Raw genomic sequence first — 17,306 nt, forward strand, 5'->3', positions numbered from 1 at the left:
ACTCCTAGATGGGCCAGGTGTTTGTGTCGGCCACTTGTGTCGCTTAGCTTAGCCATCCAGCGACCTTGGTGCACCTCTTTTTTTCTTTGCATCATGTGCTGTTTGGGGACTATTTTTTTGAAGTGCCATCCTGCCTGACACTGCAGTGCCACTCCTAGATGGGCCAGGTGTTTGTGTCGGCCACTTGTGTCGCTTAGCTTAGCCATCCAGCGACCTTGGAGCACCTCTTTTTTTCTTTGCATCATGTGCTGTTTGGGGACTATTTTTTTGAAGTGCCATCCTGCCTGACACTGCAGTGCCACTCCTAGATGGGCCAGGTGTTTGTGTCGGCCACTTGTGTCGCTTAGCTTAGTCATCCAGCGACCTCGGTGCAAATTTTAGGACTAAAAATAATATTGTGAGGTGTTCAGAATAGACTGAAAATGAGTGGAAATTATGGTTATTGAGGTTAATAATACTATGGGATCAAAATGACCCCCAAATTCTATGATTTAAGCTGTTTTTGAGGGGTTTTTGTAAAAAAACACCAGAATCCGACAAAAAAATTTCAGGGAGGTTTTGCCAAAACGCGTCCGAATCCAAAACACGGCCGCGGAACCGAATCCAAAACCAAAACACAAAACCCGAAAAATGTCCGGTGCACATCACTAGACTTTTCTTACATTTACACTAAACGGATCCAGTATGATATACAGGCATAGCCACAGCTGCCTCCCATCTGCCAGAATCCTGGCGGCAAAATCGCGAGTCCCCTTGCGGGCTTGCCACACTTCGGGCTTGGTGGCATGCTTTGCTCACCATAGGCAGTGGCGTCACAAGGGGGGGGGGGTGCAGCTTGCTCCCAGGTGTCAACCGCCGAGGGGTGAGACCAAAATGCCGGCTCCTGCACAGTGACAGGAGCCGAGTGCTGCACTGTTACATTATGTGCAGCACTCGGCTCCTGTCACTGTGTATGAGCCAGCACTGCAGGGACAGCGCTCCTTGGAAGCCAGCCATCACCTCCCAAACCACCCAAGTGGCAAAACAAATCTGGTGTGGGGATGCGAAGCACCGCCCCTTCTGCAAAGCCCCACCCCCTTTTGGCCCTTCAATGATCAGAAATGGGTGCCACCGTGAAGCCCCGCCCTGCCAATTAAGCCACACCCATTCCGTGAAGCCCCACCCCCATTTTCCTTCGCCGCACCAGGTGTCCAGGAGGTGGGTGACGCCTCTGACCATAGGTTCTATTCCCACTTGGTTGGTGGTGTGGACCCACCAATCGAGTGGAAATTCCTGGCAGGTGTCAGGATTGCGGCCACCGGTATAATATCGGCTGTGGGGATTCCGGCATCGGTATCCTGAACGCCAGGATCCCGATGGCCGGCATTTTAACTGCATCCCCACTATACTGTACACATGTTCCTTTTATATATTGTGGCCTAAGGCAAAACACAAAACTGTACATGGGCTTCGTAGAAATTCGTATACGTAATGGTTTTTACTCATGGACTGTTTAATGTACTCTCACATTTAAAACAAAACAGGGCTGTTAAATAAGTATCCCTGTGGAACAACAGCTCCCATAATGACATTCCAGTACAAAAGTTTCATCATTGTGGAGTGTCAGGGTATGCTGGCATGTGTTGCTACACAACAGTTGGAGGACCATTTTTGTACACATAAAAGAATGTTTAGAATAAAAATTATGAAAAAGTACAGTATATAAAAGGGGGACAAACTGCTTGTTTACTCACTTGTTGGTGCCTATGAAGGTGGTCTATCTGTGTCCTCGATGTGGACTCATGCCAATATTTCGGATGGAATGACCTGGTTTAATTCCTCTTCATAAGGAGGTATAAAGTAGAGATGAGCGGGTTCGGTTCCTCGGAAACCGAACCCACCCGAACTTCACGCTTTTTACACGGGTCCGAGGCAGACTCGGATCTTTCCGCCTTGCTCGGCTAACCCGAGCGCGCCCGAACGTCATCATCCCGCTGTCGGATTCTCGCGAGGCTCGTATTCTATCGCGAGACTCGGATTCTATATAAGGAGCCGCGCGTCGCCGCCATTTTCACACGTGCATTGAGATTGATAGGGAGAGGACGTGGCTGGCGTCCTCTCCGTTTAGATAGAGAGTGAGACACTTGATTTACTGGAGCATTAGGAGTACTCAGAGAGTGCAGAGTTTTGCTGATAGTTATACTAGTGGTGACCACCAGTTTTATTTATCATTTAATATAATCTGTTCTCTGCCTGAAGAAAAACGATACACAGTCACATACCATATCTGTGCTCAGCCTCAGTGTGCTGCATGATAATATCTGTATGTATGTATATCTGACTGTGCTGAATAGTGCTCACTGCTCACACAGCTTAATTGTGGGGGAGACTGGGGAGCAGTTATAGCAGGAGTACATATTTAACAGTGCACACTTTTGCTGCCAGAGTGCCAGTGTGACTGACCAGCAGTGACCACCAGTATATTGTCTGCCTGAAAAAGTTAAACACTCGTGTGGTGTTTTGTTTTTTTATTCTATAAACGCATTCTGCTGACAGTGTCCAGCAGGTCCGTCATTCATTATATTTCTATCTTCTTCATACTAGTAGTTTAGGAGTCTGCAGTGCTGACAGTGTCCAGCAGGTCCGTCATTATACAATATATACCTGTCCTGCAGTAGTGATATATATATATTTTTTATATCATTATCATCCAGTCTATACTAGCAGACGCAGTACGGTAGTCCACGGCTGTAGCTACCTCTGTGTCGGCAGTCGCTCGTCCATAATTGTATACCAACCTGTGGTGGTTTTTTTTTTTCTATCTTCTTCATACTAGTAGTTTAGGAGTCTGCAGTGCTGACAGTGTCCAGCAGGTCCGTCATTATACAATATATACCTGTCCTGCAGTAGTGATATATATATATTTTTTATATCATTATCATCCAGTCTATACTAGCAGACACAGTACGGTAGTCCACGGCTGTAGCTACCTCTGTGTCGGCAGTCGCTCGTCCATAATTGTATACCTACCTGTGGTGTTTTTTTTTTTCTATTTTTCTTCATACTAGTAGTTTAGGAGTCTGCAGTGCTCACAGTGTCCAGCAGGTCCGTCATTATACAATATATACCTGTCCTGCAGTAGTGATATATATATATTTTTTATATCATTATCATCCAGTCTATACTAGCAGATGCAGTACGGTAGTCCACGGCTGTAGCTACCTCTGTGTCGGCAGTCGCTCGTCCATAATTGTATACCTACCTGTGGTGGGTTTTTTTTTTTCTATCTTCTTCATACTAGTAGTTTAGGAGTCTGCAGTGCTGACAGTGTCCAGCAGGTCCGTCATTATACAATATATACCTGTCCTGCAGTAGTGATATATATATATTTTTTATATTATTATCCAGTCTATACTAGCAGACGCAGTACGGTAGTCCACGGCTGTAGCTACCTCTGTGTCGGCAGTCGCTCGTCCATAATTGTATACCTACCTGTGGTGGTTTTTTTTTTTTCTATCTTCTTCATACTAGTAGTTTAGGAGTCTGCAGTGCTGACAGTGTCCAGCAGGTCCGTCATTATACAATATATACCTGTCCTGCAGTAGTGATATATATATATTTTTTATATCATTATCATCCAGTCTATACTAGCAGACGCAGTACGGTAGTCCACGGCTGTAGCTACCTCTGTGTCGGCAGTCGCTCGTCCATAATTGTATACCTACCTGTGGTGGTTTTTTTTTTTTTTCTATCTTCTTCATACTAGTAGTTTAGGAGTCTGCAGTGCTGACAGTGTCCAGCAGGTCCGTCATTATACAATATATACCTGTCCTGCAGTAGTGATATATATATATTTTTTATATCATTATCATCCAGTCTATACTAGCAGACGCAGTACGGTAGTCCACGGCTGTAGCTACCTCTGTGTCGGCAGTCGCTTGTCATCCATAAGTATACTAGTATCCATCCATCTCCATTGTTTACCTGAGGTGCCTTTTAGTTGTGCCTATTAAATTATGGAGAACAAAAATGTTGAGGTTCCAAAAATAGGGAAAGATCAAGATCCACTTCCACCTCGTGCTGAAGCTGCTGCCACTAGTCATGGCCGAGACGATGAAATGCCATCAACGTCGTCTGCCAAGGCCGATGCCCAATGTCATAGTACAGAGCATGTAAAATCCAAAACACCAAATATCAGTAAAAAAAGGACTCAAAAATCTAAAATAAAATCGTCGGAGGAGAAGTGTAAACTTGCCAATATGCCATTTACCACACGGAGTGGCAAGGAACGGCTGAGGCCCTGGCCTATGTTAATGGCTAGTGGTTCAGCTTCACATGAGGATGGAAGCACTCAGCCTCTCGCTAGAAAAATGAAAAGACTTAAGCTGGCAAAAGCACAGCAAAGAACTGTGCGTTCTTCGAAATCACAAATCCACAAGGAGAGTCCAATTGTGTCGGTTGCGATGCCTGACCTTCCCAACACTGGACGTGAAGAGCATGCGCCTTCCACCATTTGCACGCCCCCTGCAAGTGCTGGAAGGAGCACCCGCAGTCCAGTTCCTGATAGTCAGATTGAAGATGTCAGTGTTGAAGTACACCAGGATGAGGAGGATATGGGTGTTGCTGGCGCTGGGGAGGAAATTGACCAGGAGGATTCTGATGGTGAGGTGGTTTGTTTAAGTCAGGCACCCGGGGAGACACCTGTTGTCCGTGGGAGGAATATGGCCATTGACATGCCAGGTGAAAATACCAAAAAAATCAGCTCTTCGGTGTGGAAGTATTTCAACAGAAATGCGGACAACATTTGTCAAGCCGTGTGTTGCCTTTGTCAAGCTGTAATAAGTAGGGGTAAGGACGTTAACCACCTCGGAACATCCTCCCTTATACGTCACCTGCAGCGCATTCATCATAAGTCAGTGACAAGTTCAAAAACTTTGGGCGACAGCGGAAGCAGTCCACTGACCAGTAAATCCCTTCCTCTTGTAACCAAGCTCACGCAAACCACCCCACCAACTCCCTCAGTGTCAATTTCCTCCTTCCCCAGGAATGCCAATAGTCCTGCAGGCCATGTCACTGGCAATTCTGACGAGTCCTCTCCTGCCTGGGATTCCTCCGATGCATCCTTGCGTGTAACGCCTACTGCTGCTGGCGCTGCTGTTGTTGCTGCTGGGAGTCGATCGTCATCCCAGAGGGGAAGTCGTAAGACCACTTTTACTACTTCCACCAAGCAATTGACTGTCCAACAGTCCTTTGCGAGGAAGATGAAATATCACAGCAGTCATCCTGCTGCAAAGCGGATAACTGAGGCCTTGGCATCCTGGGCGGTGAGAAACGTGGTTCCGGTATCCATCATTACTGCAGAGGCAACTAGAGACTTGTTGGAGGTACTGTGTCCCCGGTACCAAATACCATCTAGGTTCCATTTCTCTAGGCAGGCAATACCGAAAATGTACACAGACCTCAGAAAAAGAGTCACCAGTGTCCTAAAAAATGCAGTTGTACCCAATGTCCACTTAACCACGGACATGTGGACAAGTGGAGCAGGGCAGACTCAGGACTATATGACTGTGACAGCCCACTGGGTAGATGTATGGACTCCCGCCGCAAGAACAGCAGCGGCGGCACCAGTAGCAGCATCTCGCAAACGCCAACTCTTTCCTAGGCAGGCTACGCTTTGTATCACCGCTTTCCAGAATACGCACACAGCTAAAAACCTCTTTCGGCAACTGAGGAAGATCATCGCAGAATGGCTTACCCCAATTGGACTCTCCTGTGGATTTGTGGCATCGGACAACGCCAGCAATATTGTGTGTGCATTAAATATGGGCAAATTCCAGCACGTCCCATGTTTTGCACATACCTTGAATTTGGTGGTGCAGAATTATTTAAAAAACGAGAGGGGCGTGCAAGAGATGCTGTCGGTGGCCAGAAGAATTGCGGGACACTTTCGGCGTACAGGCACCACGTACAGAAGACTGGAGCAACACCAAAAACGCCTGAACCTGCCCTGCCATCATCTGAAGCAAGAAGTGGTAACGAGGTGGAATTCAACCCTCTATATGCTTCAGAGGTTGGAGAAGCAGCAAAAGGCCATTCAAGCCTATACAACTGAGCAGGTTATATAGGAGATGGAATGCACCTGTCTCAAGCGCAGTGGAAAATGATTTCAACGTTGTGCAAGGTTCTGCAACCTTTTGAACTTGCCACACGTGAAGTCAGTTCAGACACTGCCAGCCTGAGTCAGGTCATTCCCCTCATCAGGCTTTTGCAGAAGAAGCTGGAGAGATTGAAGGAGGAGCTAAAACAGAGCGATTCCGCTAGGCATGTGGGACTTGTGGGTGCGAGGAAAAGGCTCAGAATTCCGAGCCCACCCGCTGGCGGTGATGCAGGGCAGTCTGGAGCGACTGCTGATGCTGACATCTGGTCCGGACTGAAGGACCTGCCAACGATTACGGACATGTCGTCTACTGTCACTGCATATGATTCTCTCCCCATTGAAAGAATGGTGGAGGATTATATGAGTGACCGCATCCAAGTAGGCACGTCAGACAGTCCGTACGTATACTGGCAGGAAAAAGAGGCAATTTGGAGGCCCTTGCACAAACTGGCTTTATTCTACCTAAGTTGCCCTCCCACAAGTGTGTACTCCGAAAGAGTGTTTAGTGCCGCCGCTCACCTTGTCAGCAATCGGCGTACAAGGTTACTTCCAGAAAATGTGGAGAAGATGATGTTCATTAAAATGAATTATAATCAATTCCTCCATGGAGACATTCACCAGCAGCAATTGCCTCCACAAAGTACACAGGGAGCTGTGATGGTGGATTCCAGTGGGGACGAATTGATAATCTGTGAGGAGGGGGATGTACACGGTGATGAATCGGAGGATGATGATGAGGTGGACATCTTGCCTCTGTAGAGCCAGTTTGTGCAAGGAGAGATTAATTGCTTCTTTTTTGGTGGGGGTCCAAACCAACCCGTCATTTCAGTCACAGTCGTGTGGCAGACCCTGTCACTGAAATGATGGGTTGGTTAAAGTGTGCATGTCCTGTTTATACAACATAAGGGTGGGTGGGAGGGCCCAAGGACAATTCCATCTTGCACCTCTTTTTTCTTTCATTTTTCTTTGCGTCATGTGCTGTTTGGGGAGTATTTTTTGGAAGGGCCATCCTGCCTGACACTGCAGTGCCACTCCTAGATGGGCCAGGTGTTTGTGTCGGCCACTTGGGTCGCTGAGCTTAGTCACACAGCTACCTCATTGCGCCTCTTTTTTTTCTTCTTTGCGTCATGTGCTGTTTGGGGAGTATTTTTTTGACGTGCCATCCTGCCTGACACTGCAGTGCCACTCCTAGATGGGCCAGGTGTTTGTGTCGGCCACTTGGGTCGCTGAGCTTAGTCACACAGCTACCTCATTGCGCCTCTTTTTTTCTTTGCGTCATGTGCTGTTTGGGGAGTGTTTTTTGGAAGGGCCATCCTGCGTGACACTGCAGTGCCACTCCTAGATGGGCCAGGTGTTTGTGTCGGCCACTTGGGTCGCTGAGCTTAGTCATCCAGCGACCTCGGTGCAAATTTTAGGACTAAAAATAATATTGTGAGGTGTGAGGTGTTCAGAATAGACTGAAAATGAGTGGAAATTATGGTTATTGAGGTTAATAATACTTTGGGATCAAAATGACCCCCAAATTCTATGATTTTAGCTGTTTTTTAGGGCTTTTTGAAAAAAAACACCCGAATCCAAAACACACCCGTATCCGACAAAAAAAATTCGGTGAGGTTTTGCCAAAACGCGTTCGAACCCAAAACACGGCCGCGGAACCGAACCCAAAACCAAAACACAAAACCCGAAAAATTTCCGGTGCACATCTCTAGTATAAAGCACAGGTACTAGATGCCCATCCCCTGTCCACCTTGTCTGCAATTTTTTTGTTTGAGGACTCTGAATAGTTTTTGGATGTTTAATACATCACGCCGACAGGAACTGATGGCATTAATTGCATTTGTGATGCCTACCCACACAGTGTGGTATGCCTGGACACCTAAGAGGCGATGGAACACTCCCACCATAACATGCACTAATGCACAATTTTCTTGATACGTAAAGCACACATTGCGCTCAGTGTGAGTCTTGCCAGGAATAGGGTCACTAGCCTCTTCCTTCTTCTCCTCCTCCTCCACCTCCCCCTCCTGGTCCTCACTACCTACCTCATCCTCCTCACTCGCTGTCTCACCCACAAATACCTCCCCATTTTCCTCCATCATCCTCCTCTGCTGTCCTAGACTCCTGGCTGACATTATAGCACAAACAAAAACTCTCTGTCTCTCTCTCTCACCAGCTCCTTCTCTCACAAATGCCTCATTACCTTTCAAAGACAAAATTATGGCTCAGGGGTTTATATAAGGTGAGTGAGGTATTAGCCATGGGTCATTTGGGTGCCAATGGGTGATGTCCTTTCAAATTGGTCAAATCGCAATCTAAAACGGTCATTCCGGTTGGTGGGGAAACTCACATGCTTCCTGGTCTGTATTCTCGTGAGAACTCGGGTGCAACTTCCCATTGTAACTGAAAACTTGCACCACATTACAACTGTGAGTAGCAGCACCAACTCAGCGCTAAAAACTTGTACTCTGTTACATCCAGCCCCAAATATTTACCGTTATCCCATAATATTTATTCATAAATGGGCCCCCACACTTGGCTAGTTTAGAATGTATTCCTATTGCCGTTTTAAAACTGTCAGTCCAAGCTGCTGATTATTGACAGTTCTGACAATACACCCCTATGTACATCTATACCCGGGACATCACAACGGAGAATATAATTGAACATATACAGCTGCAGTTGTTTTCAAATTCTAAACTTATTTTCATGAATGTGTTTTATTTATTAGAACAGTTATTATATTTATACCTGATCAAAGACAACATTACATGTATATATATTTTGTTCCTTATTTGAGTGGATCATTTGTATCTTTTCCGTATTAACCAGAGACGTATTGTAGGATGGAAGAGTTGTATTTTGCTAAAACACCTGGACAATATCTGAAACACTTACATAGCTTACTCTCTGTCAGGTCCCCTAACCCCCTGCCTACCAGAACATCCCTTTATATACAGTAATTGCAGATTCCATTAGATTGTACATTGAACAGGTGCAGTTTGTTCAATGTGACTGTCAAAGTTAACTACCACACTACACAACATACTATCATGTAACTTTTATAGTAAAGGCACTTATTTGGTACTGCATGTAATTATTTATACAGATTGCCTCAAAAAAAGCTTACACCTTAAGTAGATTGTGGGTTAAATACTTAACAATGTCATCTTTTAGCTTTCTAGTGCAGATAAAATATACAGTACCTCTGTCGGGTGCACTTTTCACCAGCATCCTGGTCTCAACGGAATACATATGATTTGGGTGGGGTGTGTTCAAACTGAAATCTAAATTGCAGTGTAAAAATAAAGCAGCCAGTATTTACCCTGCACAGAAACAATATAACCCACCCAAATCTAACTCTCCCTGCAAATGTTAGATCTGCCCCACCTGCAGTGCACATGGTTTTGCCCAACTGCTGCGATCAACTCTTTATTAACCCCCAAGTGCACTGCAGGTGTGGCAGATATAACATTTACAGAAAGAGTTAGATTTGGGTGGGTTATTTTGTTTCTGTGCAAGGTATATAGTGGCCAAGTTCTGGAATGGGAAGTATTTCAGAGCTTGGCCTCGGTAGCTAATGTCATGTTTAGATTTAATTAGCCATGGTAGCCTATAGGTCAGAGGTTCCCAAACACGGTCCTCAAGGCACCCCAACAGTCCAGGATTTAGGTATATCCATGGCTCAGCACAGATGGTTAAATCAAATTGACTGAGGTGCTAATTAAGTCACCTGTGGCCAAGCATGGATACATTTAAATCCTGGACCGTTGGGGTGCCTTGAGGACTGCGTTTGGGAACCTCTGCTATAGGCGACAGATCGCAGAATTTACTGGTAGCGGGATCCATAGGATCCCTACCTGGTAATAGCTGCTCGCACATGCGCAGTCTGATGACCACACATACACAGTAGAGGTGCTGAAGCACAAAGTAATTTTATCACATTCAGCAATCAATATTAAAAGGAAAGTATGGTGAAAAGGTAAATGCTTACTTTTAAGAAAGTGGAGATGCCCTTTAAGGGTTAATTGCGACAGTATTTTACAGACCCAATGACTGGAATGGTAGAAATATATAGGGGGTTATTCAGATCACATCGCTTAGCGATGTAACTGCAATTTTCACCGCTGGTAGCATTAGCGCGCACTCGCAGGTCCTGTTCTGCGCGTGTGCACCTGGCCAATGCAATTGGATCACATTGACTGCGATGTCTCTGCCCTATTGACAGGATTTGAGGATTTGCTGATTACCCTGAACGGGACATCCCGCTCTCAGATCCACTCCACCAGGCTGGTAGCCAGGACGAGAGACGAGACTCCATGCATTTGCTTTTCCGGCTGAGCCATTACCAGAAGGGATGCGGCTAGCCAGGTGAAGCTAGGAGCCTGATCTGCACACGTCCGCATACAAGCGGCTACAGCATTCCGAGGGGAGAGGATCATCAAAAACCGCGATCAACGCTAACGGGTGAGAGGAGAACATCACACGCCGCTGTGCACAACTCCACAAACACCCGTATATACGGCTGCAGCGGTAAGCTGCATACACTTGGCACTTTAGCAGCAATTAGACTGTGGGACATTGGGGGTAATTCCAAGTTGATCGCAGCAGGAATTCTGTTAGCAATTGGGCAAAACCATGTGCACTGCAGGGGAGGCAGATATAACATGTGCAGAGAGAGTTAGATTTGGGTGGGTTGTGTTCAATCTGCAATCTAATTTGCAGTGTAAAAATAATGCAGCCAGTATTTACCCTGCACAGAAATAAAATAACCCACCCAAATCTAACTCTCTCTGCAAATGTTATATCTGCCACACCTGCAGTGCACATGGTTTTGCCCAACTGTTAAAAAATTTCCTGCTGCGATCAACTTGGGATTACCCCCATTGTTCAATAAGGAACTGTGTATCTTTTTAAAAAGACTGATCTACACAGAGGGAAAACACCATGCACTCTTGATGGAACAATATATTTATTTACAGTGGTATAATACACAGGATTGTCTCTAATTACAGTTTCTGCACTGGACGTTTTAATAGAGAAATTATTGGCAGTGTTTTAATATAGGAATTGAAGGAGTTTACATTATATATGCATATTAGAGATGAGCGGGTTCGGTTTCTCTGAATCCGAACCCGCACGAACTTCATGTTTTTTTTCACGGGTCCGAGCGACTCGGATCTTCCCGCCTTGCTCGGTTAACCCGAGCGCGCCCGAACGTCATCATGACGCTGTCGGATTCTCGCGAGACTCAGATTCTATATAAGGAGCCGCGCGTCGCCGCCATTTTCACACGTGCATTGAGATTGATAGGGAGAGGACGTGGCTGGCGTCCTCTCCATTTAGATTAGGAGAGAGAGAGAGAGATTGACCTGAGGCTGATACTGTAGAAGAGAGTGCAGAGTTTAGTGACTGACCACAGTGACCACCAGCAGTGCAGTTGTTTTATTTAATATATCCGTTCTCTGCCTGAAAAAAACGGTACACACAGTGACTCAGTCACATACCATATCTGTGTGCACTGCTCAGCCCAGTGTGCTGCATGCCTGCATCATCTATGTATATATTATATATCTGACTGTGCTCAGCTCACACAGCTTATAATTGTGGGGGAGACTGGGGAGCACTGCAGTGCCAGTTATAGGTTATAGCAGGAGCCAGGAGTACAAGACAGTCACATACCATATCTGTGTGCACTGCTCAGCCCAGTGTGCTGCATCATCTATGTATATATTATATATCTGACTGTGCTCAGCTCACACAGCTTATAATTGTGGGGGAGACTGGGGAGCACTGCAGTGCCAGTTATAGGTTATAGCAGGAGCCAGGAGTACATATTATATTAAAATTAAACAGTGCACACTTTTGCTGCAGGAGTGCCACTGCCAGTGTGACTGACCAGTGACCTGACCACACTGACCACCAGTATAGTTAGTAGTATACTATATTGTGATTGCCTGAAAAAGTTAAACACTCGTCGTGTGACTTCACTTGTGTGGTGTTTTTTTTTTTATTCTATAAAAAACTCATTCTGCTGACAGACAGTGTCCAGCAGGTCCGTCATTATATAATATATATACCTGTCCGGCTGCAGTAGTGATATATATATATTTTTTATATCATTATTTATCATCCAGTCGCAGCAGACACAGTACGGTAGTTCACGGCTGTAGCTACCTCTGTGTCGGCACTCGGCAGTCCATCCATAATTGTATACCACCTACCCGTGGTTTTTTTTTCTTTCTTCTTTATACATACATACTACATCTCTTTATCAACCAGTCTATATTAGCAGCAGACACAGTACAGTACGGTAGTTCACGGCTGTGGCTACCTCTGTGTCGGCACTCGGCAGTCCGTCCATAATTGTATACCACCTAACCGTGGTTTTTTTTTCTTTCTTCTTTATACATACATACTACGACATCTCTTTATCAACCAGTCTATATTAGCAGCAGACACAGTACAGTACGGTAGTTCACGGCTGTGGCTACCTCTGTGTCGGCACTCGGCAGTCCGTCCATAATTGTATACCACCTAACCGTGGTTTTTTTTTCTTTCTTCTTCATACATACATACTACGACATCTCTTTATCAACCAGTCTATATTAGCAGCAGACACAGTACAGTACGGTAGTTCACGGCTGTGGCTACCTCTGTGTCGGGACTCGGCAGTCCGTCCATAATTGTATACCACCTAACCGTGGTTTTTTTTTCTTTCTTCTTTATACATACATACTACGACATCTCTTTATCAACCAGTCTATATTAGCAGCAGACACAGTACAGTACGGTAGTTCACGGCTGTGGCTACCTCTGTGTCGGCACTCGGCAGTCCGTCCATAATTGTATACCACCTACCCGTGGTTTTTTTTTCTTTCTTCTTTATACATACATACTACTACATCTCTTTATCAACCAGTCTATATTAGCAGCAGACACAGTACAGTACGGTAGTTCACGGCTGTGGCTACCTCTGTGTCGGCACTCGGCAGTCCATCCATAATTGTATACCACCTAACCGTGGTTTTTTTTTCTTTCTTCTTTATACATACATACTACGACATCTCTTTATCAACCAGTCTATATTAGCAGCAGACACAGTACAGTACGGTAGTTCACGGCTGTGGCTACCTCTGTGTCGGCACTCGGCAGTCCGTCCATAATTGTATACCACCTACCCGTGTTTTTTTTTTCTTTCTTCTTCATACATACATACTACGACATCTCTTTATCAACCAGTCTATATTAGCAGCAGACACAGTACAGTACGGTAGTTCACGGCTGTGGCTACCTCTGTGTCGGCACTCGGCAGTCCGTCCATAATTGTATACCACCTAACCGTGGTTTTTTTTTCTTTCTTCTTCATACATACATACTACGACATCTCTTTATCAACCAGTCTATATTAGCAGCAGACACAGTACAGTACGGTAGTTCACGGCTGTGGCTACCTCTGTGTCGGCACTCGGCAGTCCGTCCATAATTGTATACTAGTATCCATCCATCTCCATTGTTTACCTGAGGTGCCTTTTAGTTGTGCCTATTAAAATATGGAGAACAAAAATGTTGAGGTTCCAAAATTAGGGAAAGATCAAGATCCACTTCCACCTCGTGCTGAAGCTGCTGCCACTAGTCATGGCCGAGACGATGAAATGCCAGCAACGTCGTCTGCCAAGGCCGATGCCCAATGTCATAGTACAGAGCATGTCAAATCCAAAACACCAAATATCAGTAAAAAAAGGACTCCAAAACCTAAAATAAAATTGTCGGAGGAGAAGCGTAAACTTGCCAATATGCCATTTACCACACGGAGTGGCAAGGAACGGCTGAGGCCCTGGCCTATGTTCATGGCTAGTGGTTCAGCTTCACATGAGGATGAAAGCACTCAGCCTCTCGCTAGAAAAATGAAAAGACTCAAGCTGGCAAAAGCACAGCAAAGAACTGTGCATTCTTCGAAATCCCAAATCCACAAGGAGAGTCCAATTGTGTCGGTTGCGATGCCTGACCTTCCCAACACTGGACGTGAAGAGCATGCGCCTTCCACCATTTGCACGCCCCCTGCAAGTGCTGGAAGGAGCACCCGCAGTCCAGTTCCTGATAGTCAGATTGAAGATGTCAGTGTTGAAGTACACCAGGATGAGGAGGATATGGGTGTTGCTGGCGCTGGGGAGGAAATTGACCAGGAGGATTCTGATGGTGAGGTGGTTTGTTTAAGTCAGGCACCCGGGGAGACACCTGTTGTCGGTGGGAGGAATATGGCCGTTGACATGCCAGGTGAAAATACCAAAAAAATCAGCTCTTCGGTGTGGAGGTATTTCAACAGAAATGCGGACAACAGGTGTCAAGCCGTGTGTTCCCTTTGTCAAGCTGTAATAAGTAGGGGTAAGGACGTTAACCACCTCGGAACATCCTCCCTTATACGTCACCTGCAGCGCATTCATAATAAGACAGTGACAAGTTCAAAAACTTTGGGTGACAGCGGAAGCAGTCCACTGACCAGTAAATCCCTTCCTCTTGTAACCAAGCTCACGCAAACCACCCCACCAACTCCCTCAGTGTCAATTTCCTCCTTCCCCAGGAATGCCAATAGTCCTGCAGGCCATGTCACTGGCAATTCTGACGATTCCTCTCCTGCCTGGGATTCCTCCGATGCATCCTTGCGTGTAACGCCTACTGCTGCTGGCGCTGCTGTTGTTGCTGCTGGGAGTCGATGGTCATCCCAGAGGGGAAGTCGTAAGCCCACTTGTACTACTTCCAGTAAGCAATTGACTGTTCAACAGTCCTTTGCGAGGAAGATGAAATATCACAGCAGTCATCCTGCTGCAAAGCGGATAACTGAGGCCTTGACAACTATGTTGGTGTTAGACGTGCGTCCGGTATCCGCCGTTAGTTCACAGGGAACTAGACAATTTATTGAGGCAGTGTGCCCCCGTTACCAAATACCATCTAGGTTCCACTTCTCTAGGCAGGCGATACCGAGAATGTACACGGACATCAGAAAAAGACTCACCAGTGTCCTAAAAAATGCAGTTGTACCCAATGTCCACTTAACCACGGACATGTGGACAAGTGGAGCAGGGCAGGGTCAGGACTATATGACTGTGACAGCCCACTGGGTAGATGTATGGACTCCCGCCGCAAGAACAGCAGCGGCGGCACCAGTAGCAGCATCTCGCAAACGCCAACTCTTTCCTAGGCAGGCTACGCTTTGTATCACCGGTTTCCAGAATACGCACACAGCTGAAAACCTCTTACGGCAACTGAGGAAGATCATCGCGGAATGGCTTACCCCAATTGGACTCTCCTGTGGATTTGTGGCATCGGACAACGCCAGCAATATTGTGTGTGCATTAAATATGGGCAAATTCCAGCACGTCCCATGTTTTGCACATACCTTGAATTTGGTGGTGCAGAATTATTTAAAAAACGACAGGGGCGTGCAAGAGATGCTGTCGGTGGCCAGAAAAATTGCGGGACACTTTCGGCGTACAGGCACCACGTACAGAAGACTGGAGCACCACCAAAAACTACTGAACCTGCCCTGCCATCATCTGAAGCAAGAAGTGGTAACGAGGTGGAATTCAACCCTCTATATGCTTCAGAGGTTGGAGGAGCAGCAAAAGGCCATTCAAGCCTATACAATTGAGCACGATATAGGAGGTGGAATGCACCTGTCTCAAGCGCAGTGGAGAATGATTTCAACGTTGTGCAAGGTTCTGATGCCCTTTGAACTTGCCACACGTGAAGTCAGTTCAGACACTGCCAGCCTGAGTCAGGTCATTCCCCTCATCAGGCTTTTGCAGAAGCTGGAGACATTGAAGGAGGAGCTAACACGGAGCGATTCCGCTAGGCAAGTGGGACTTGTGGATGGAGCCCTTAATTCGCTTAACAAGGATTCACGGGTGGTCAATCTGTTGAAATCAGAGCACTACATTTTGGCCACCGTGCTCGATCCTAGATTTAAAGCCTACCTTGGATCTCTCTTTCCGGCAGACACAAGTCTGCTGGGGTTGAAAGACCTGCTGGTGAGAAAATTGTCAAGTCAAGCGGAACGCGACCTGTCAACATCTCCTCCTTCACATTCTCCCGCAACTGGGGGTGCGAGGAAAAGGCTCAGAATTCCGAGCCCACCCGCTGGCGGTGATGCAGGGCAGTCTGGAGCGACTGCTGATGCTGACATCTGGTCCGGACTGAAGGACCTGACAACGATTACGGACATGTCGTCTACTGTCACTGCATATGATTCTCTCACCATTGAAAGAATGGTGGAGGATTATATGAGTGACCGCATCCAAGTAGGCACGTCACACAGTCCATACTTATACTGGCAGGAAAAAGAGGCAATTTGGAGGCCATTGCACAAACTGGCTTTATTCTACCTAAGTTGCCCTCCCACAAGTGTGTACTCCGAAAGAGTGTTTAGTGCCGCCGCTCACCTTGTCAGCAATCGGCGTACGAGGTTACATCCAGAAAATGTGGAGAAGATGATGTTCATTAAAATGAATTATAATCAATTCCTCCGCGGAGACATTGACCAGCAGCAATTGCCTCCACAAAGTACACAGGGAGCTGAGATGGTGGATTCCAGTGGGGACGAATTGATAATCTGTGAGGAGGGGGATGTACACGGTGATATATCGGAGGGTGATGATGAGGTGGACATCTTGCCTCTGTAGAGCCAGTTTGTGCAAGGAGAGATTAATTGCTTCTTTTTGGGGGGGGGGTCCAAACCAACCCGTCATATCAGTCACAGTCGTGTGGCAGACCCTGTCACTGAAATGATGGGTTGGTTAAAGTGTGCATGTCCTGTTTTGTTTATACAACATAAGGGTGGGTGGGAGGGCCCAAGGACAATTCCATCTTGCACCTCTTTTTTCTTTTATTTTTCTTTGCGTCATGTGCTGTTTGGGGAGGGTTTTTTGGAAGGGACATCCTGCGTGACACTGCAGTGCCACTCCTAAATGGGCCCGGTGTTTGTGTCGGCCACTAGGGTCGCTAATCTTACTCACACAGTCAGCTACCTCATTGCGCCTCTTTTTTTCTTTGCGTCATGTGCTGATTGGGGAGGGTTTTTTGGAAGGGACATCCTGCGTGACACTGCAGTGCCACTCCTAAATGGGCCCGGTGTTTGTGTCGGCCACTAGGGTCGCTAATCTTACTCACACAGTCA

General features: G+C 46.3%; 1 protein-coding gene across 1 annotated transcript in view; it reads left to right on the forward strand.

Moving 5' to 3' along the window:
* The window catches only part of NKX3-2 (NK3 homeobox 2), a 126,437-nt gene that overhangs the window by 41,718 nt on the left and 67,413 nt on the right, over positions 1–17,306 (forward strand). Inside the window, exon 4 of the mRNA XM_063922962.1 lies at positions 10,362–10,600. The gene's annotated coding sequence lies outside the window, so the exon portion shown is untranslated. The remainder of the gene's footprint in view (positions 1–10,361; positions 10,601–17,306) is intronic.

This window comes from Pseudophryne corroboree, chromosome 1 (assembly GCF_028390025.1).
Source record: "Pseudophryne corroboree isolate aPseCor3 chromosome 1, aPseCor3.hap2, whole genome shotgun sequence".
Classification (NCBI taxonomy): Eukaryota; Metazoa; Chordata; class Amphibia; order Anura; family Myobatrachidae; genus Pseudophryne; species Pseudophryne corroboree.